Raw genomic sequence first — 24,173 nt, 5'->3', positions numbered from 1 at the left:
CTCTCATTCAGCTGGACAGTCTAATCTCTTGGATGTAAAAACATAACTGACCACGTGATGGTGAAGAATTTATAAACGTTTCATAGCCTCAGCCTGACTTATGTAACAATAAATTATATAGCATTATATCCATTAGGTGTTTTCATCAGCAAGCTAATTTGTTCATAGCAAACCTAAACAACAAATCTGATAAAATCCTTGAGATATCAACATTTAGTACTCGATCTTTGGAGAGCAAGTGGTTAAGTGAGGGGCTCCAAAGCTTCTCCTTGATCTCACATCACTAATCCTTGATGATGACTCTATCCGATACACATATGCACCAGATTTGGCAAATGATTCATGATCTTAAGTCAGGTGTTGTGACCAAAGCAACCTGTCCAGTCCTCCATTTCACAATATCTGTCATTAGAAATTCAGATATACTCATCATCCCTGACATAAACCTTGTTCTAATCTATGATACATACTCTGACCCATCATCTTTCTGTGATGAATCTTTTTGTAGGCCACTCCACACAGCCAAATCCATTACTATGATAGTTGCTTTCTTCTTGCCCTGTGTCTTCAGTTGAAATACTTTGGCCTTTGCCAATTGTATGCCTGACACAATGTCATATAATTCTACAGTGCACAATGATCAGACCTATCAATTTTTTCATGACATCAATGCCTGAACTCTAAGTACTGAGCTCTGATGTATGGCTCAATAGTCCTTGAAATATATCCTGGCCCCTTCAAACTTATTCGTGTTCACTGTGTTACACATAACCTGTTATTTTCATGTTCTCCTTTTTCATCTTTCTAAAATAGTGTCATTTTCAACAGTCCTTATTTCTTTGTGGGTACAGTGTAGGGCTTTAATATCCTCTCCTCTGACTCTTGTTTTGAACTCATCTTAGAAAGTTTATACCACATTTTTGGAGTTTTCAGCAACTTCAGACAAGAAGCACAATGAGGTAGCTGGTTATGAGACAGGGCAGTGTTTCATTGGGTAGAAACTAGGTATTAATCCCTGGCAAATCTTTGAAGTGTCTCAGTGTTATATTACTGTAACCTTGGTTTTTCACCTTTTATTCTCCTTTAGAACTTTAGCTATGTAGATGCACACAGTAGCTCTTCCATTCTTGCTGCTGCTAATTTGGATGAATGACCTAGATTTTTTGTTTCCTGGCAACTCACTTCGCCTTACCTATCCAATGGAAAAGAAATGTATGAGCAAAAACAATATATTTCAAAACGACTTTTATTTCCAATAATAGTAAAGCATGAGAGATAGAGCCTCATCCTACATAAAAGTGCGGGCCTTCAGATAAATCCAAGAAAACATGGTGACCCACCTGTTCATCTACCATTAAGAGACATATCCTGGTACATACAAATCCTAATTCTGTCAGTAATATGCCTGAATATGATATACCAGTAATAACCCTTATACATGGGCTATATATGAGAACCAATCACAATTTGTATAATAGCTACCAATTTTTGTTGATGTAAACTTCAGGAAGAATTACAAGGGGTGGTAATCTCTTTTCACACAGACAATATAAAGACATCTACAACATAGAAAAGCTCAAAGCAGCTCTTGCACTCTGATGGAACAACTGAAAGCTGTGTCATTAGAAGGTTACAACTGAAGTGAATTTTCTCATGCTTTTGCAGGCTGGGGTTGAAGTGATGGAATAAAAAAAAAAATAATCCTAAAAAGCATTCTTTGGCTTCAATAGAAAGCATATTAGCAAAGTATTTTGAGACAGAATCGATTTTCTTATTGTGTCTATATAATGTTTATTGCACCCTGGATATAATGATGATATAATACCTACTATTGACAAAAGTCTGTTATGTTTGTCAAAGCTCAGTGCTGTAGGACAGAAGGTAAGAGTCTAACAACATTAAATCAAAGGATGAAAAGAGACAAAGTTGCACAGAAAACTCATTTATCTTAAAGCCCCTATAATCTTTCCACAAAATAGAAAAAGAAGGAACATAGCCAAACTCATTCTTTGTGCCCACAGTCACTCTGACACCTAAATAACACAAAGACTCAATAAAGAAAGAAAATTTCAGACCAATTTTTCTTATTAACATCAATGGAAAAATACTCAATAAAATACTCACAAACTGAATCCAAGAACACATCGAAAGCATCATCCACTATAATCAAGGTGGATCATCCTATTTAGGCTTCATTCCAAGGATCCAGGAATGGTCCAACATACAAAAATCCATCAATGTAATCCACCATAAAAACAAACAGAAAGGAGAAAACCACAGGATCATCTCAATAGATACTGAAAAGGCCTTTGACAGACTCAAACACACTTCTTGTTTAATGTTTTGGAGAGATCAGGGATACAAGGCACAATAAAGGCAAGATAAAGCAAGCCAATGTACAACACCCAATTAAATGGAGAGAAAGTTAAAACAATTCCACTAAATTCAGAGAGACGATAAGCCTGTTTACTCTTCTGTATCTATTCAATATAATTCCCAAAGAAGTCAAATAACAAGGAGGGCTCAAGGGAGGATTATTGAGTGTCAGTAGTGGAAAAAATGGATATCTTAGGTTGATGGAGGAAAGGAACTCTGTGGGAGACCAGATAGGTTGGAAAGTGACGTTGGGATGAGGGCATAAGGTGTAGAAAAAGCAAGGGAGAGAGAATACAAACAGGCTGTGGTGCAGGGGAGTGCAATATCTAGGGTATGCCATAGACTTTGGGTGGGAGGAGACCTCAGGGTTTCCATGGGGCAACTCCAGCTGAAATTCCTAAGGATATGGATCCTGAAATGGCAACTTCCTCTAGCCAGAAAAGACTCCTAGTAGAGGAATAAGAACAGCAAATCACCCACTAAAGCTTCTACCCAAAATGTGTTCTACCCATAAAATATGCAGGACAAAGATAGATCAGAGAAGGAGGGAATGGCCATCCAATGACTGGTCCAAATTGAGTCCCATTAAGCGATCAAGAACCAATCCATGGTCTATTAATTATACTCTCTTAGGCTTACAGACGGGAGCCCAGCATAATGGTTCTCTACAAGACTCAACCCAGAAGCCAAGGAAAGAGATGAAAAGACCAACAGCAAAACATTAGATGGAGCTAGGTAAGTCTTATGAAAGAGTTGTGGGAAGGATTGGGGGATACGGAGAAGACAGGGTCACCACAGGAAGACCAACAGAGTCAAGTAATCTGGACCCTTCGGAGCCACTAACATGACAGTGGTCATGGGCTGGAACGAGGCTCCCTGCAGATATGTAGTTGATGAGCAGTTTGGTCTTCATGCTGGTCTCCAAACAACTGGAGCAGAGCTGTCACTGAGTCTGTTGCCTCCCTGCCTGCCTGCCTGCCTGCCTGCCTGCCTGCCTGCCTGTGGCTCTTGTTCCCATTAGTATGCCACCTTATATGGCCTCAGTGAGAGACGATGCTCCTAGTCCTGCAGTGACTTAATGTGCCATGGTGCGGCCCAGATAGTGGGGTGTGGTGTTTGGGGATGATGGCTAGAGTGAGTCTCCCCCTTCTCAGAGGAGAAGCAGAGGGAAGAATTGGGGAGGATCTGTGTGAGGGGGTACTGAGAGGAGAGGGGGGCTGATATTGAGATGTGAAGTGAATAATAATTTTAAAAATAAAATAAAAATAAATGAGACCTCATGAAACTTAAAAGCTTCTAGAAGGCAAAGGATGTGGGCAATAGGACTAAGTGGCAGCCTACAGAATAGGAAAAATCTTAAATAATCATACATCCAACAGAGGACTAGCAGCCAAAATATATAAAGAACTCAGGAAATTATACACCAACAAACCAACTAACCTAACTGAAAATGAGGTACAGAGCTAAACAGAATTCTCAGCAAAGGAATTGTGAATAGCTGAGAAGCACCTAAAGAAATGCTCAAAATTCTTAACCAGAAATGCAAATCAAAAATCTTTGAGACTTTGTTTTATGCACTTCAGAATGGCTAAAATTAAAAATGTAAGAGACAGTATATTCTGGCAACGATGTGGATCAAGGGAAATACTCTTTTATTGCTGGTGGGAGTAAAAACTTTTAGAACCACTTTGGAAATGAGTTTAGTGGTTTCCCAGAAAACCGGGTATAGTTGTACCTCAAGACAAGGCTATGTTACTTCTAGGCATACACCCAAAAGATGTTGCACCATACCACAAAGTATACCTGTTCAAGTGTCTTCAGAGCACCTTTATTTGTAATATCCAAAAATTAGAAATCATCTTTCCATGAGAAAACATCTGGTTGAAGATGTCCTTCAACCAACGAAAGGATAAAGAAAATGTGCTACAATTTCACAGTAGAATGTTACTGATCTATTAAAAACAAGGACATCATGAAATTTGCAAGCAAATGAATGGAACTAGAAGATATCATCCTGAGTGGGGTGAGACCCAGAAAGACACTCATGGTGTGTAATCACTTATAAGTAGAAATTAGCCATAAAATACTGGATAACCATGCTACAGACCACAGACTCCAGGAATCTAAGTAATAAGGACAATCCAAGAGAGGACACTTGAATTTCACTCAGAAGGGAAGATAACTCAGACATTGAAGGTGGATGAAGAGAGGGAAGTGTCTGAGAGAGGGACTGAGGAGGGAAACAGGAGTGATCAAGTATGGGAAGGATGGGAGGAAAGAAAACTGAAAGAAAGAACTGAAATTGATGGGAGGCATCTCTGGGAAAAGCCAGAAACTTAGTACAAAGGAATCTTCCAGGAATCTATGAGGGTGAACCTACATAAGACTCCTAGCAACAGGGGATATGGAACCTGAAGTGGTCACTTCCTATAACCAGGTAAGACTCCCAATAGAGGAGTGGGAACATCAACCTAACTACAAAGCCTCCAGACCCAAAATTTTTTTCCTGTCTACAAGATGTACAGGAATAAAGATGGAGCAGAAATTGAGCAAATGCCCAACCAATGACTGGCCCAACTGGAGAACTATCCCATGGGAGAGAGCCAGCACCTGAAACTATTAATAATATTCTGAGACACTTGCAGAAAGGAGCCTAGCATAACTGTCCTCTTAGAGGCTTCACTCAGCAGCTGATAAGCACAGATACAGAGACCCACAGCCAAACATTAGATGGAACTTGGGGAATCTCGTGAAAGAAGGGAGAAAGAATTGAAGCAACCAAAAAGGTTACAGACATCACAAAAAATACCCTACAGAATCAGCTAACCTAGATCCATGGAGTTTCAAGTGTCAAACCACCAACCAAGGAGCATGCATGGAACAGATTTAGGGGATATGTGTGTATACACACACACACACACACACACACACACACACACACACACACACACACACATATATATATATATATATATATATATATATATATATATATATATGGCTCTCATTACACGTTCATCATTTTATGACACTGTACTCTTTACTTGTGTGCATCAAAAATAGTAAACATTACAAAGTGTCCAAAACGAACACAAATGAACAAACAGAAACAAAGAAAAAGAAAAAAACAGCTATGTTATGTGATATTTTATGGATATTGGTAACATATTTTATGTGGCATAGTTATATATGGACAATTTTATTAGAATACAATTATGTTCAGGCTTCTTGACATTGATATCTGTAACATTTTCTGGCATGGTTAAATGCCTTAATTTATAGTTTTTTTCATCTACTTGTAGAATGAAAGTAGCAGTTTCTGGTACAGATTATGATTTTGTGTTATCTTCTTAATGAAACATTATTATCTATCCCTGAATTCGTGAGTGACTTTGCTTTGATGACTGTTCTAAAATAGGACAGCTGTGGAATCTGAATTTTACTAGTTTACTTTATGCAGTAGAACACAGAAAAAAACTGAAGCCCAATGAGACACACAGGCTTCTTTATGTACACTCTCACACATCAAATCCTGATGTTCCTGGCAACTTCTGTCCCTGTCAGCCTTCCATGATCCTGAAATCCTAGGAGGATCTCCAAACACTTTTTCTTTTGAGACACTCACAAGAAACAATAAATGAGCTTTGGTGATTATCACCAGGAACAAGTCTCAGAAAAGTTATTGAATCTCAATGCAAGTGTTGTCATTGTCATTGCAGGTGAGATAAAGATTACAGTTCTGAGAGAGATGAAGTCACAGAGCTATGAATCTTTATCTCAAGGCTGATATTCCCCTCTCTACCACAGTGCTGGCTGTCATGCTAGAATCTGCACACAGGAGCTGAAGATTCTGCTGAAGAAAGAATTGAGGTATGAAGTTTATACTGAGTCTGTGAAAGGCCAAAAAAGGGAGGAGGTCTGGCAAGTGCTCAAGTCTGGAGAAGGAACTCTGGGATGGAAACACATGCAGACAAATTTCAGTTAACAAAATAGATAACTTTCTGGGCTACAAGCAGATTTGCTAAAGAGAACTTGTCTCAAATCTGGTGCTAATCTATGGTGTCCCCAACATGGTGTGATAAAATCTTGTCTGATGCTTGCTAATGGTGAATCATCCCAGTGATACATTGAATTTGACCTAAAAGATGTTTTGGGGACATAGTAATTGTGCCATTCACATTTCTAGGTCCCCATGGTTTATGTGAATTCTAGACTATTTTTTTCAATATGATAATCTGGTGCTGGGGAATAAGCTTCACCTGATTAATAAAGATTAAAAGGAAATTATGTTCATGTAATATTGAATAGAAACTATAATCTGAACCTGCCTTTATAGTAAAAAAAAACATATTTTTGTGCAGAATTGCATGTATGTCCTGGACAAAACCTATACTGCTCCTATATATCAGTGGTGTGATAACTGAAGAGGCTGCTTTCCATCATGAACTCAGAAATGTACATGTTGAAGGGAAAATGACATTGTTAAGGTGAGTTTTGTACAATGTTCATCTAGGAAGAATGTTTATCTGTCATTTCCCCTTGGTTGGTGGTATTCAGATGTCCCTTAAAATTTATAATAGGTTTACCAGTTTTCATGACTGATGTTGGCACCTATAACTCTGGGCATGCCAGGCCAAGATGTGACCATTAAACTATGTTCGCAGCACATATTTTGATTAATTTTATACAATGGATAGATTACGAGAATAAATACAAGCCTTTAACTCCAAGCTAATAATCTAATTTCTTTTGTATGTGTTTGTGTATGTGTGTTTGTGTTCAATTGCACTATGAGTTCAGGAGTGATCTCATTCAATTGTGCTTGTTGATTCAAAAAACAAACTCAGTTGACCTTCTTTATACAAGTCTTGCTTCTTTTAGGAACAATGTCTTTCACTTGCCTAGAATTCAAAGTACACCAGTCAGTGATCACAAAATAACATCCTATGTCTGCCTATCCAGTGGTTAGAGCTAAAGCATATGATATTATCATGTTATTATCTACCATTCTTATTTAGCTCATGCTTAGGCAGTTCGAGAGACTTTATGAATATATATTTTACCATTCCTAGCAGAGACAGGGTCATCATAAACTCCCATATTTTCTAGCTCTTACACTTTTTCTTCCACTTTTTCATAAATGACCTGTAAACCTTATGTGCAAGCATTCAATTTTTTGTGTACCAGTTATCCCTGGGCTCCACAACTTTAAATCTCAATTTGTTATGATTTTATGTACCAAATGAATAACCCTAAAATCATACACACAGGTAGCATTATATAGATTGTATATATTACATTATGTATGTAAGAATATATACAGGAAAAGTAGTGGTTTTGTGGGAATAGAGAGGGGGAAATGTAGTGGTTTTGTGGGAATAGAGAGGATTAGCTAGGGGTTAATTGCATAGCCATAACCTATTAGTAGAAATCTGTATAATTAATATCAAGATGAAGATATAAATTCTTAAATGGCACCAATTTACTTTGATTACAAATTTTAAGGTTTTCATTGGCATGACCTTCTTAGTGATATAAGAGTGAGATGAATATTGTTACTCTCATAGGCATTGTACCAGTATAACACATTTAGGAATACAAAGCTTAGACCCAGTCCTTCTTTAACTTTTTAAACTGATTTGAGATGGTCAGCCTGTGAGCTAAGGAACTATGACAAATTCATGACTTGGAGTTTATTATAAGGGTGTTCTCTATGTTTTATTTAGAAATAGCTGAGTGGAGTTAACAGGAAACAGTCCAGATTACCTTACATGGATAGTTGGTTTTCAAAACATCAGAAATCCTTAGAATTGACATGACAAACATTTCAGTATTAATGTTCATTTTCATTAGAGACCTGTCTGCTCCGGACACCTTCCTATATTGAATTCTAAGACAAAATTGAGCATCCTTGGAGTTACTCCAGTTGTGGTGAGACAGCCACTAGGCAAGAATTGCCACTTTCCTTCTACAGACAAATTACTGTCTAGAAAAGGACACACTTGCAAAATAGTCGACTGATTATATCTGCCTAGACAGAGTAATCAGCCCTTAATAATTCTGCAGCACTAGGGTCTGTCAGATGATCCCGGGCCAGAAGGCAGAAGAACAGATGCTCCAACGTTTTGAAGTAGAGCGAGTGTCCAGGTGTTCAGAGGTATCTATAAATTGGCTAAGTTTTAGAAGCTATGCTTTGTGCTTCCCACAATTATAGTTAACTCAGTCATTCTGGATTTCTGATGGAGTTGAAAACTTATAGCTATTTACCTTAAGAGAAAAGATTTGAGTGGATGGTCATCAGCTGACATTCATCCTAAAGCCAGGTTCAGAACTAAATGTTTTAGTTAGAATAGATGACAGAGGAACTGGTTAGTCAACAAAAGGATGGACTGAGTATTAGGACTATCCTGTACCTCACTGGTACAAATTGGCATAATTATGCTCTAATTGTATTTTGAGAGAAAAGTTTCATTTTAACAGGAAGGGTGATGTGTAGGAGGAGCTAAGGTAGGAGGAGTACTGAGAGGAAGAAAAGGAGTAAGAAGAGGAGAAGAAGAAGGAGAGGAGAAGCTAGGTGATGAAAGAGAGAAAGAGGGGGGAGACAGGGAGGCAGATATTCATGTATCTCCACCAGTCAAAGATAGTTGTTATATCTAGGTTGGTCAGTGGGTTACACCTCTGATTGGACAATTCCAAACTTATAAAGCCTATGATTAACATTATTTTTAAAAAATATATAAATGCAAAAAGGAAAAGGGGGTATGGGATAGGGGGTTTCTAAGGGGGGGGGAATGGGGAAAGGGGATGGCATCTGAAGTGTAAATAAAATATCTAATAAAAAAAGAATATATACAAACACATTTGTATGTATATATGTATATGCATTATATATATATGTATATACATATGTATATGTACACATATATACATACATACCTGTGTGGTTACATATATACATTTATACATATATATTTTTATTTCTGTGTATTTGTGTGTGTGTATTAACAAGTATTAAGAAATGGGCTAGGAATTTAAAAGTGAGCAAGGATTTGAAGGGAGTAATGGGAAGAGAAAATTATGTGATTATGTTGTAATTACAAAAGGTAAAATAAATAATTGTAAAGTGTATACCAAAACACATTTTCCAATGTTATTTGACATGTTAGTTTTTATGTTTCATAGATGATCATGAATTTTGAACAAGGATCATGAAACTAATAATATTCAAGTATTCATTTGAGAGATGTAACCATGTTTTCTACCATGAAATTATAGGAATATTTAAACACAAAAAATAAAATTTGTTTTTCTTGCAGTTAAAAAATTCAACTTAGACATAGGCAATTTCTGTTGATTTAGATTGAATAAGGATCACTATAGTTTATATTATGATATTAATTTAGGATGCAATGGAAAAAATGAATATGAATTGAGCATTTCAAAATGTAGCACTATTGAATATATAATTATGTCTGTACTGTCTGTACAAGAAACCAGGTCATGTTCTCATTTCTCAAGTCCCCAAATTGCACAAAAAATATGTTTATTTATTTATTTATTTATTTACATCTCAATTATTGCCCCCTCCATCCTGATGCTCTATCACAGAGTCCCTTCCTCCATCCCTCCTCCCCTTCTCCTTTAAGGGGATAGGCTCCCCTGTGTATCCCCCGCCCCATCTGGTACATCAAGTGTCTTCAAGATTAGGAGCATACTTTGCAACTGAGGCCAGACAAGGCAGCCCTGTTCTCAAACATATTCCACAGGCAGGCAACAGGTTTACGGACAACTATAGCTCTAGTTGTCTGTGACCCACATGAAGACCACGCTGCACATCTGCTACATATATTGCACGGGCCTCGATCCAGCCTGTGTATGCTTTTTTGTTGGTGGCTCAATCTCTGAGAACTCACAGGGGTCCAGTTTAGTTGACTATGTTGGTTTTCCTGTGGAGTTATTATCCCCTTCACAGTCTTCAATCCTTACCCAAATTCTTCCATAAGCATCCCTGACCTCCACTCAATGTTTGGCTGTGAGTCTCTGCATCTGTTTCAGTCAACTGGTTAGACCCTCTCAGAGAATAGTTAGGATAGGCTTCTGTCTGGAAGCACAACAGAGTATCATTAATAGGGTCAGGGATTACTGCTTGCCCATAGGATGGGTCTCAAGTTAAACCTGTTAGTGATTGGCCATTCCTTCGGTCTCTTTGCTCTTTGTTCCTACATTGCTATTAGACAGGATGGGGTTGGGGAAATCCTTACAAAGTTCCGGATACCTGGTATGGGGGAGGCTTTCTAGGAATCAATTCCGGTGACCTTAGTCAAGATGCATAGCAGTATAGCTACAGAACCCAAAGAAGACATTTTCTATAGACAGGCAGGAACCCCCTGTGGAGGGATAAGGACACCAATCCATACACAAATCTTTCAACCAAAAATACCTTTTAAATTAAGGCAATCATCCACAAAGTCTTCTCTCAGTCAAACATTTACAGAAATTATAGAAGATGTCAAATGAACTCGGCTATACAGTGATGATGGTCACTTTTCTTTGCAGTTTTCAACTAAACTTTAGGAAGCCTCTTAACAAAACGAATCCTTAAACAAATACTTGTTAGTGAGATTACTTGATTGTTGTAATAAATATGACCACACTATGTGCTCCTGTTAAAATTCTTGTGGCTCTGAAGACAGATAGCAGTTATGGGAAACTGGTGGAGTGACTTAGATACTGGGAAATATGAAAACTCCAAATGCATTCTCTCTATCGTTTTGCCTTTCTGTTCATTGAATGAAAGTTTAGTGCCTGTGCTCAGTCCTTTAACATTGGTTGCATTCTACTTCCTAGTCACTGATTTCAAGGTATATCCAATGCTGTGGAAGTTCTCAGGTGTTAAGTGTTTTTCTGTGATTATAATTGGTATTTCTATTCTCCCAGATTCCCTATGGCAGATTCTTCTGCAGCACGCTTCTGACCATGTGTCCAAACACCTCAGCAAGCCAAGTATCACAGGTACATAGACTTTAAGTAAAGTTCCCATGCATAAACTCTTTTTAATTTTTTTATGTAAGATGCTGTATATCCTGAAGATGTCCTTTTTTATGATTTAGTTATCTGAAAAAGGACCCAATATTGTAAAGTGTAACAAAGTTCCAGGACCCTGTTCAAATAAGTACTATAATGAGTTCACAGTATACATGGCATTAATATCCATGAATATTTAGCTAAGTTTATGAACTGACTCTACAGCTCTTACTTCATCCTGTACAAAGATCTTACTTATTGCCCATCATTTCCAAATAATACATCCAGCTAATCAGTTCTGGTTGTTTTTATTTATTTATTTATTTATTTATTTATTTGATAAATTATACAAAAGCTCACTAACATTCACAAATGAAACTCATCTTTGTGAAAATACATGTATTATAAAATTAAAGATGTCATAATAGTGGCAACTCTAGACATTCATAGGCTGAGATAGTAGGATTGTAGAAAGATCCAGTGTAGCTTCAGCTTAAATTTAGAGGAGATCCCATCTGATCCTCCATTTCACAAAATAGAAATAAAACACTTACAATTATATTTGCTATAATTTTATAATATTAAGTCAAAAATTTAGCTTTGTGGTATTGTCAGTTGTGGTGTGAATATGGAGACATAGGTTCATACCTGTTGACTTTTAAGAAACTTGATTAATGCCATCTTATGTTGTACTTTGAATAAATGCACTCATAATGTAAGAACTCATATTTTTCTTGGTGTTTATTTGGATGCATTTGATTTTTGTGACTACTTTGATCTTTTATTTACATTGCTATAAAAGTCATCATTCTGTATTACCTGTGGCCCTACACTTCCAACACACATGTATGGAGGTGATTTCTTAGAAAATTCTACTTGTAATACTTGTTCAACTATATTTATAGCAGCATTATCCATAATATTTCCAGAACCCTGGAAATAACCTAGATGTCCCTCAACTAAAGAATGGATAAAAAATGTGGTACATATATACAGTGGAATACTATAAAGCTATTAAAAACAAATTCACGGGTAACTTGAGAATATCATGATGAGTTTTGCAGGCAAATAGATGGAACTAGAAAATATCATCCTGAGTGAGGTAACTCAGACCCAAAAGGATATGCATGGTATGTACTCACTGATAAATGGCTATTAGCCAAAAAGAGGACAGAGTACCTAGAATACAATCCCTAGAACACTAGAAGTTTAACAAGCTGATGGGGCCAAGTGAGGATGCTTCAATCCCACATGGGAGGGAGAAGAAAGCAACCATGGGGAGGCAGAGGGAGGAAAGAATCTGGGTGAGAAGGAGGGGAAGGGGGGAAATAGGAAGATGATCAGGTATTTGGAGGAAACAGGAGGGAAGCCCTAGAAAAAGAACATCATCTTGAGTGAGGTGACCCAGTCTCAAAAGGACATGCTTATAAATGGATATTAGCCATGAAATACAGGATATTGATGCGACATTCCAGAGATTCAAAGAAGCAAAACAAGAAAAAAGACACAAGGGAGGATGATTGAATTTCACTTAGAAGGAGGAATAAAATAGTCATAAAAAGGTACATGGAGGGAAGGAACTGGGTGGGAGAGGGCACAGAGAAGGAAATGAGGATAGGTTCAGAATCAGGTGTGGGGAAAGACAAGAGAGATGGCATCTCCAGGATGTGACAGACTCCAGGGATAAGGGAGACACGCAAAAATCAATGGTGATGACTCTTGCTATGACTCAAAGCATTGAGGAAATGGAACCTGAGGAGGCCACCTCTTGTAGCCAGGCAAGAACCCCAGGAAAGCAAGAGGGATACCAACCTACCCACAAAATTTTCAACCCAAAATATATCCTGTCTACAAGAAATGCAGTGTCAACAATTAGGCAGAAGCTAAAAGAATGGCCAACCAATAACAGGCCCAACTTGAGACTATGAGCAAGCACCAATCTCTGATATTATTCATGATACTGATATGCTTGCAGACAGAACTCTAGCACAACTGTCTTCTGAGAGGCTCCACCCAGCATCTGACCCAGACAAATACAGATACCTATAGCCAAACAGTGGATGGAGCTTGAGGGACTCTTATGGAAGAATAGGTGAAAGTATTGCTGGCTCTGAAGTGAATAGGAACTCCACAGGATGACCAACAGTCAACTAACCTGGGCCTTTGAAGCTCTCAGAGACTGGACCACCAACCTAGGTAGTGGCTTCTTCTGGTTTTCTTTCCCCACTGTTAGGCATCTCAGCTAAAGTCACTTATATTGACTCCTGGGATCCTCCCCCATCCCAGGTTTCTGGGGTTTCCTAGAGATTTCCCCCAAATCCCCTCCCAACTCCAGGCAGGTGCAGATTTCCATTTTTCCTCCTATTCCTCTGGCCCTCTTTCCTATCCCTTCCTACGCCTGATCTTGATCCCCTCCCCAGATTCTTTCTTCCATCTCCCTCCTATGACTGTTTTATTTCCCCCTCTAAGTGAGATTCAAGCATCTTTTCTTGGGCCCTCCTTTTTCAATTTCTTTGGGTCTCTGGAATGTATCATGGTTAACCTGTACTATACAAATAATATCCACTTATCAGTGAGTATATACTAAGCATGTTCTTTTGTGACAGTAACTTTTGTGAGGTGACTGTGTTACCTCACCTAGGATGATATTTATTTTCTAGTTTCATCCATTTGCCTGTAAAATTTATAATGTCCTTGTTTTTAATATCTGAAGAGTATTCCATTTTGTAAATGAACTACATTTTCTGTATCCATTTTTTGGTTGAAGGACATCTGGGCTATTTCTAGTTTCTGGCTATTACAAATAAAGCTTCTATGAACACTGTAGATCATGTGTCCTTGTTACCACAAGGTGGAACATCTTGCGTATATGCCCAGGAGTGGAAGAGCTGGGTCTTCAAGTAGAAGTATTTCCCATTTATTAATGATGATAGAATTATTTGTTCTGAAACAGTCTTGGTATGCTGCAGACTGCAGCTTTTCAATCTTGAGTTCAAGTGATACTCTCACACAAATATTCAAGCTTAGAAATGTTCAGTAAAACATTTAGTTGAAACATGTTTTTTTGTTCTTGTTTGTTTGTTTGATGATTTAAGCATTAAAGTGATGGATGACAAAATACAATCTAGGAACTTGGCAATAGGAATAGTGCTCTCACTTCAGAGTGCACTTGGAATTCTGAGAAACTTCTCTCATCTTTTCCACTATCTACTCCTTTACTACAACGAAGGCACATTAAAGACTATAGACTTGATTCTTACACATGTGTTCACAGCCAACTCTTTGATCATTTTTTCCAAAGGAATGTTACAGATAACGGGAGCTTTTGAGTGGAATCAGTTCTTCAATGATATGGGATGCAAACTTATTTTATATATTCTCAGACTTGGCAGGAGTATGTCCACCAACACCACTTGTCTCGTGAGTGTCCTCCAGGCTATCACCATCAGCCCCTGGAATTCCTGTTGGAAGGAGCACATAGTCAAAATTCGACGGCTCATGGGCTTCTTCATTTCCCTCTGCTGGGTCCTACACATGATAGTGAATATGATTTTCCCTTTGTACCCATCCATCAGGAGGAAGACCAAAAACATTACACAAAAAAGAAAATTTGAATTTTGTTCCTCTTTTCCAGGTTGTGATAATATAGTAGAATCACTATACATAGCATTTTGGGTGTTTCCAGAAGTCTTACTTTCTTTGGTCCTGGTTATTTCGAGCAGCTCCATGATTGTCATACTGTAAGGACACAAGAAGCGGGTTCAACATATCCACAGTTGCCATGCTTCCCGCAGAAACTCACCTGAGTCCAGAGCCACCCAAAACATTCTAGTCCTGGTGTGCACATTTCTCACTTTTTATACCCTCTCTTCCATCTTACAAGGCTGCATTGCCTTTTCTCATAATCCTAGTTGGTGGCTACTTAATATCACAGCTATCATTTCTATGTGTTTTCCTACTTTAGGCCCCTTTGTCATTAGCCATGATATCATTGCTTCCAGATTCTGTTTATCCTGGATGAGGAATATAAAATTACTATAATCTTTTAATAAGAATATTAGTAATTCAGAGTATCTAAGGATTTAGTCAATTGTGTCCTTCAAAAATATCAGTGTAATAATTAAAGGGGAGATAATCTTAGTATTATGATCATTTCACAGATTAACATTAGTATATTCTTCTTTATAGACTATGTACTATTTAGCCAGAGGTTGTCAGCCATACTCACTGTGCTATTTATAGATTCCATTTCATTGAGTGTTCCTTTAAGCATATAATAATGAGGTTGGTTATTTCTCCCATATTTGTGCCACTGTTGCATAAATGGACCTGTCTTGTCAGGCCACTCAGTTTTTAGTTCATAGAGTACATGGCAGGATGATATCTATTCACTTTTTCTCCAATAGAAAGCATACCACCTTCTAGCATGAAGAAAGCTAACTAGTATAGATACAGCTTAAAAGTCAGTACCTGTTAGATTTCTTAATGTCTTATGACTCCAGGGTTTTACAGTACACATATGTACTCATTGTTATTTGTGACAGCATGCACAATAAACTGTGAAAGTTGAAATCAAATAATATCCTAGCACAGGAGATAGGGAAGAGAAAGACATGAAGTCCTAGCACTAAATGAAGTACTGATGACCTTTGATAGGAGCTGGGAGAGAGAGTTAGTTTGCTTTAAAAGTGTGGACACAGGTAGGCTGAGCACATTCATGGTCAGCAATACAACCAAGAGTACTTGGGCAACACAAATTGAAATTAATAAGTTTAAAATAAAAGAAATTGAAGGCTTGAGGTAGGGATGTGTGGATAGTTCTGAAAGAATTTGGATGGGGTGTTGAATATGATGAAGATACATTTTATGAAATTCTTAGTAAATTGATAAAAATGTAAAAATTTGTGGAAAGCCACTTGTCTTTCTAATGCAAACTCTAATACAGGTTTGGGGTTTTTTTGTTTTTTTTTTTTTTTTTTTTTTGTTTGTTTGTTTTTTTTTTTACAATAAACCAAAATATATTTACTTACTTTCCCATGTCATACAAATAATGATATTGGATTTCAAAAGTTGCTTGAATAGATAAAGAATGATTGATGATTTAAGGGAGACAGCATTGTTCACAGAGTGCATATAGGAGAAGACTGAGAGGCAGGACTGGCGACTACTAAACAGAGATCTGGGATGTTCTTGTTAAATCTAACAGATGATTACAGTGCTGGGTTTTCATATGGGACATATAGGAGCAAAATAAGGGTGAATAGAACAGAATGTTGTACTCTAAATAACTAACTTGTTCAAAGAAATCTGAAGTAGTGTTTCTTGTGGTTAAGAAGATGAGTTAGATCTCAGTTCCTTAAATGGACTAAAAAACAAGATGGTCAAGAAGATAGGGATGAGGATACCGATGTCTGTGAATATAGCAAATGCAGGTAACACATCATAAGAGATAGGAGGGAAAACAGAGACAAAGAGATAATATCCCCACACATATTGTGTGAAAAAATTGAATACATAAAAAGAAATAAGTTCCAAGGAAACAACTCTCTATAGAAAATTTGATGAAGTAGTGAACACTGTTAAATATTGTTATAAAGTATTATGCTGAGAGATCTTCAAGCTAAGAGCCTTGTTCTTCTAATCTGCAGTCAGGATCTCAGTTATCCTAGTAGACATTCATCAATAAATTCTCTCCTGGCCACCTTGAACTCCTCATAACTGTGCTATACATGGAGTAGTACCTCAGCTTGTTACTCCTGCCAGAACTCTTGATGACATATAGGAGGCTGCACCAATTGAAGGTTTGCAATTGCTTCCTATTGTAAAGCCCAAGCAACTTCATTTTTGAAGAAACTCCATTTTGTGAGAGACCAGGGGCTAAAGTCCAATTTCAAGAAGAAAATCAGAGTCCTCCTGAGCAAGTATCCTATAGCAGCCTCAATCCCCGGCCACCGCAATATGTCGCCTTAGCAACAGCCACTCATGCTACAATAGCAGGGTCAAGGTGTATATGTATATGCATATGTATATGCATTTGCATATGTATATTCATTTGCATATGTATATGTATATTAAGACATCCTGCAGAGAATAGATAACTTAGCCATCCTGTTTGTCAGGTGGTTTTGACCCTGTGTTCTGTCCCTGTAGATTATGCCAGAAATGCAAAAGCTATTAACTTACTGACCCATATGGAAATTCCCCCTGCTTACTGCAACCACAATAAAAACCCTGAAACTCTAGACACTAAGCTCTCACTATGACTCACTTCAATTGTGAGAGTCTAAAATACCTTGCTCCTGAGGTCATAATAAAATAACCTTATGTGTTTTACATTGGAATTGGTTCCTCCGTGGTCTTTGGTTACCTGCAACTTGGACATAGCACTATGTAAGGTTTATGACTGACTTAAAAAGAATTGGTGGCCATGCTCATGCCTGGTTGTAACTAGTATAATATGCAATTATTGTATTATAGGTAATATTTATTTGTGATAATGTAAGGTGGGACTTCACTTTGTTCTTTTATTAACCTAAAAAGCTACCCATATTTGTTTACTGTTCTTACATGGTTTTTTAGTATTAATCATACTAAAGGTTTACAACCAATGATATATTCCTATCTATGCTATTCTTCATGAGTTTGACAGGCGGTGTATCCTGCTTTTGTAGGACACAATAAAGTGGAGATTCTAACCACATTGCTAGTCACAAGGTTGAAAGAGTAACTAGAAAAGGTGACTAGGAGATTGGAAATGATAGGAAAATCTAAGTTAACACCACAGAACTCTGGAAGAGCTCAACATTGCTGGCCAGGGTTAATAGGCAATGTTCTATAAGTATCATGTGCTAAGTGCTACTGGAGCAATCTAAAGCTGGAAAAACCACTTTGGAAATCAATCTGGTGGTTCCTCAGAAAATTGGAAATACTTCTATCTGAAGACACAGTTATACCACTACTGGCCATATACCTAAAAGATGCTCCTACTTATAACAAGAACACATGTTACACTATGTTTATAGCAGCCTTATTTATAATAGCCAGAAGCTGGAAACAACCCAGATGTCCATCAATAGAAGAATGGATTCAGAAAAGGTGATACATTTACACAATGGAGTACTACTCAGCTATTTAACAAAAGGATTTAATGAAATTTGCAGGCAAATGGATGGAAATAGAGAATAACATCCTGAGAGAGGTAACCCAGACACAAAAGAACACACATGGTATGTACTCACTGATAAGTGGATATTAGCCCAAAAGCTCAGAATACCCACAATACAACTCACAAACCATATGGAGCTTAAGAAGAAAAACGACTAAACTGTGGATGCTTCAATCCTACATAGAAGGAAAAACAAAATAATCACAGGAGGTAGAGGCACAGAGGGACTTGAGAGGGAGAGAAGAAGGAAAGGGAAAAAAGGGGGTAGAATCAGGTATTGGAAGGGACAGGAGAGAAGTACAAAGGGTCAGGAAATTGAATCGAAATATGTAGCAGTAGGGGATAGGGAACTTGGGGTAGCCTCTAGAAAGTCCTAGATGCCAGGGAATTGAGAAGCTCTCAGGACCTGACGGAGATGAATTTAGCTAAAATACACAACAAATGGGAAATAGAACCTGTAGAGACCTCCAGTAGAGAGGCACAGCCCCAGTTGAGGGATAGGGCCACTCACCCATCTCAAAATTGTTAACCCAGAAATGTTCCTGTCCAAAGGAACAAAACATGGAAGAAAGGGACAAAACATGGAACAGAGACTGAAGGAAAGGCCATACAGAAACCGCCCTACATAGGGGTCCATCCCATCTCCAGACACCAAACCCTGATGCCAAGAAGTACTTGCTGACAGAAGCCTGGTATGGCTGTTCCCTCAGAAATTCTACTAGAACCTGGCCAATACAGATGCAGCTACTCACAGCCAACCATCAGACTGAGTCTAAGCACCCCTGTGGAAAGAGCTAGGGGAAGGACTGAAAGAGTGGAAAGGGATTGAAACCCCATAAGAAGAACAATATCAACTAACTGGACCACTCAGAGCTCCCAGAGACTAAACCCCAAACAAGAGAGTATACATGGAAGAATCCATGGCTCCAGATACATATGTAGCAGAGGATCACCCCTCATCTGACATCAATGGGAGAGATGGCCCTTTGTCCTGTGGAGGCTTGACACCCCCAACGTAGGGGGATGCTAGAGCAGTGAGGCGAAAGTGAGTGAGTGGGTGGAGGAACTCCCTCATAAAGGCAAAGGCAAAGGGGTAGAGAGGGTTTGTGGAGGGATAATAATGAAGGGGGATATCTTTTGCAATGTAAATGAATAAAATGATTAATGATGATGATGATGATGATGATGATGATGATGACAATAATAATAAAGACTCAATGTTCTTATGGTCCTACCAAGAAATAATCTGCATTTTCCAGGTAGATATTAGCTCCCAAAACTTCAAGAATTTTCTTAATGGTGCCATTATTTTTGAACCTTGGATTGGACTGACGCACTGACTGTGTGGGTACACTTTTATTCAAGCCATACAAGTAAAAGTAACTGAGCCAAGATGTGCTAAAGGGGAAGTAAAGACAATGTGCCCAGAAAAAAATAAAAGGATTGCAGAGAACAACAGCATGAGTATGAGTGACTTTTGTTGCTATGGTAAAATACCATGACTGAGCCAAGTTATGAAAGGTATTGTTTACTTAGGTTAATTACTCCAAAGGAAGCATACATAATGGAGGAAGTAGATAAAGGAGGGTAAGGCATGTTAACAGATAACCAGAAAAGGAGGCTGGAAGATCTCATTTGCATTCACACTGGAAGCAAAATGGGTAAAATGCAAGTAGGATGGTATCTATTAACTCTAAAACTTGTTGATAGTAATATACTCCTTTTATAAAAGATCCACACCCATATGTTTCATAAACTCCACGTAGAGTAGTACCAACTACGAACCAAGCAAACACGTGCCAAAGGCTATGGTGAGTATTTATCAGTCAAATGACTAGGCTCCTTCTCTTGTTATCCATAGGTTCATGGACATCTTCTGATATGCAATGCATTCTGTAAAACATTAAAAGTCTCAATATAATTCAAAATCTAATATCTACGTTTTCTTTTAAGATGCAAAGTGATTTCTTAGCTATGATTTCATATAATATCAAAAATCATATTAATGCTTCTAAAACACACTGATAGAGAATATGCATTTCAATTTCAATTCCAACAGTAAGGAGAGGGTCATGGTGAGAAAATATTGTTTCAAAGCAAGAAAGATACTCAGCTTTCTAAACAGCTTTCTAAAACCTGTAGCTCCATATATAGACAGTGTCAGGAGTTTAGGTGTAAGGGTTTTAGATCACTACCTACCTCCAATTTTGTTCCCTATAGAACATAGAACTTTCTCTATGGTTTAGTTCTATTCCTTGTCTGCAGCTCTTTTGCTCAGTGTTTCAACATTTTTACATCCCCAATATCATATGGTCTATATTACATTCCAGCCTTCACTTTCACAACTTTAGGCAAAGGCTTCTCATGGCCTCCCTGACACATACTGAATATCCTCATTGGCTTAAAAAAAATGTAAGAAGGCTCAGTTAACTTGTTCTTGCATTTGCCATGTTTTCAAACAGTGTCACATGAAAGACAAAACCAAAGCTTGGGGTAGATCCTTTCCATCATCAAACCCGTTTGCAGGATCTTTGGAATTTTGAAGCAATTACTTCTTATGACCAAGCAAACTGTCATTTTGATCCTTGATTCTTAGCTGGGTAGGGTTTTGTCCTAACAGCAACATTCTCATAGTTTCTGTAAGGATCAGAAGACCTTTCTTTAATGCCCTTAATCTCTTTACCAATTACAGCTTCTCATCTAGTCTGTGCACTGGCTATAATAGCAAGCCTCCTTGTACTCTTTTTATCTCCAAACTGGACAATTTTTATTTCTTTCTGCCCCAATGTGCTGTTTCTCAGTGAAGAATTGAATGAATTATCAGTAATAATGAATTTTAGAGTTAGTGTTGTACTGTCTTTAAATTTCATGGGCCAAACAAATCAATTCACCATTCTCAAGTTCTGCTTCATGTTCTTTCTCAGGATGTAGACAAAAAATAGCTATATTCTTCTCCAAATATTACAATAAAGCCCTTTAACACAGTTACTGTTAAAGTCTCTGAGTACTTGTCAAACCTCTTGAGTCAGCCTTTAAAGTCCACTTTGTTCTCTATAGTTTTCCAGGTTCCAACTGGAATGCACCATTATACTCTACTTATAACACTCAGTTGATTTTCTAATCTAAATTTCTTCTATCAACAGGACCAGAGGCATCACAGCACCATCCATCAATCTGATACCAATTTACATATTAGTGAATTTTTCTGTTGTGGTAAGACACCATGGTGGGGAGACAGAGAAGCAAGTGGCCAGCAATGGCAGCAGGGACAAGAAAATTGTAATCGCATCCTCAAAAGCAACAGAAGCAGAACAAGCCAATTAGAAGTGTACAAAATTTATAATTTTAAATTTATAATATTAAAGCTGTTAAATGAACCACTTTCTCCACAAAGGCTATACCATTCAATACTCTTAAAACAGCACAAACAACAGAGACATAGTATTGACATTTCTGAGGTAGTGGGAGGATATTTCTCACTCAAACAAACACCTTTTCCATCTAATAAACCTTGGCCCAGAGCAGAATATTTTTTTAATAGGTTTGTGCTTCTTTATTGAAGTTAATTACTGAAATTCAGTGAGTTCTGAAAACTGAAGGCTAACAGGTCAGTCAGAAGTATTGATACCCTCGGTGTATTGTGTAGCTCTGGTTTTGTTGTCCTAAAACCCTCAAAGAAGAAAGACAGCAAGTAGTAAACGTCTACTTTTTCTGTTTCTTCCTAATCACAAGAGATTAATATTCCACATTGTTATCAGCAAAAATAACTGTGGACTACTCTGCTTTTCACTTGTTGTAAAGAAGGTAGACCCTGCTTGTATAGTATTTAATGAATATATTGATTATATTTGTTAAGGAGAGTTGTGCATTCATTCTTTAAAGAAGAGGACTGTGTTCAGAGTTCATGAAATAGACACGTGATATTTGTAATTTTTCCTAGCATATTTCTATCCCATCATTCTAGTTAATTTGTAAGTGGTCTTACAAAAATTATAAAGATTTCTAAAGCATATTATGACATTGTGTTTTTCCTCCTGCAGATGCTTCGGTAGATAATCCTGAATTCCTGATTGACACTGTTTGGCTCAATATGCAAGCACTGGGATCTGATAATTCATAATCAACTGTACTTTTTGTAGAAGAATTCAGACTTGCTGTAGTCCAGTGGGACACACAAACCTCTCTTCAAGACTCTCACACACAAGACCTTGATATTTTATGGATCTTCTATCTCTTCCATCCTTCATAGCTCATGAGAATGTAAGAGCCTCTGCAAACACTGTCTGTTTTGGGACACTCAGAAGAATAGTAAGTTTTAGTAATTACCTACCAAAAAGAGTTCCTGAAGAGTACATGACTCACAATGCAGCTGTCATGGCCACTGAAGTAAAATGAAAACTACAGTTTAAAAGACAGGTAAGATTTTTTTCATAATTGAGATGTTTTCCTCACTCAGGTGCAGGATTTCAGGATGTCACAACGTGCACAATGAACAGAAGATTCTACACAGAGAAGAATTCAGGTTAACAGTTTGTATTTAGTCTGGAAAGCAAAGTCAGATAAGATAGGAAGTCTGGAAAAGTGCCTGTATCTGAAAATGGGATTCAGACATTGTAAACACAAACAGTGAAAACTTAGTTTCTAGATTTTGTGAATATCTTGTGGTTTAATTTCTTTCCAAAATCTTTATTTGTTATTGTTTGACTTAATCAAGGAATTAGTAAATGTAATTATTTAAATATGAATTAATAATAACTTAATTTCTCCACTTTGTATGTGTACATGTGTATGTGTTCTGTGGGAAGGTATATGTGTTCAGGAAAATACTTTGTGTGTGTGTGCGTGTGTGTGTGTGTATGTGTGTGCATATATGTTCTGGGTCATAGTTATTCTTTTCTAGATACTTTTTACATTCAAAGATGCGTATTATACTACTTTTTTAGACAAAGTTTACATCTGGGCTATAACTCTCTGAATATGCTAGCCTGGTTACTCAGGGAGCCCTGTGAATTTTCCTGACACTTCCACTCCAGTGCTTGAATGGCAGCACTACTACCCACAGTAAAATTTTTAAAATGAATTCTGGAGACTCAAATGACTCTCCTAGACTCAACTCAGGCCCTCACATGTACAAAGCAAGGACTTTATCAACTGAACCATATCCTTAACCTATTAATACCTTAATGTTTAGATAACATTATTGTATCATGTGTTACTTTTCCTAGGTTCCAGGAATCCAGAGGCTGAACAAGGAGGATTGCAAAAAAAATCAGTCCAGTCTACATTACAAAGTGAGACCCTTTGTGAAGTCCTTCACCAACTGCATAGAAATATGAAGTTGACCAATACAGTCAATGTCACTGGTAATAGTGTCCTGCTGGGTTTTTGGTGGGGATGGGATTATGGGAACATGGGTATAGATGTATGTTAACCTATAAGAGAATGAACAACTTTTGAACTGTATAGTGCTTTGCCTAAGAGGAATCATAATGCATGATTCATTAGCCTTTGCTTAACACTTGCTTAGCCTTTGCATTTGTTGTGTGTGTGTGTGTGTGTGTGTGTGTGTGTGTGTGTGTGTGTGTGAATACCTTGGTCTTTCATTTAC

The 24,173-nt window shown here is 37.6% G+C and overlaps 1 pseudogene; it reads left to right on the top strand.

The window, feature by feature from the left end:
- The first annotated feature begins 14,505 nt into the window (after positions 1 to 14,505).
- On the top strand, positions 14,506 to 15,441 carry LOC143440607 (vomeronasal type-1 receptor 4-like; annotated as a pseudogene).
- Positions 15,442 to 24,173: the final 8,732 nt, after the last annotated feature.

The sequence above is a fragment of the Arvicanthis niloticus genome, chromosome 30 (genome assembly GCF_011762505.2).
Source record: "Arvicanthis niloticus isolate mArvNil1 chromosome 30, mArvNil1.pat.X, whole genome shotgun sequence".
NCBI classification, from domain to species: Eukaryota; Metazoa; Chordata; class Mammalia; order Rodentia; family Muridae; genus Arvicanthis; species Arvicanthis niloticus.
This window is presented reverse-complemented; position numbering and strand designations above follow the sequence as displayed.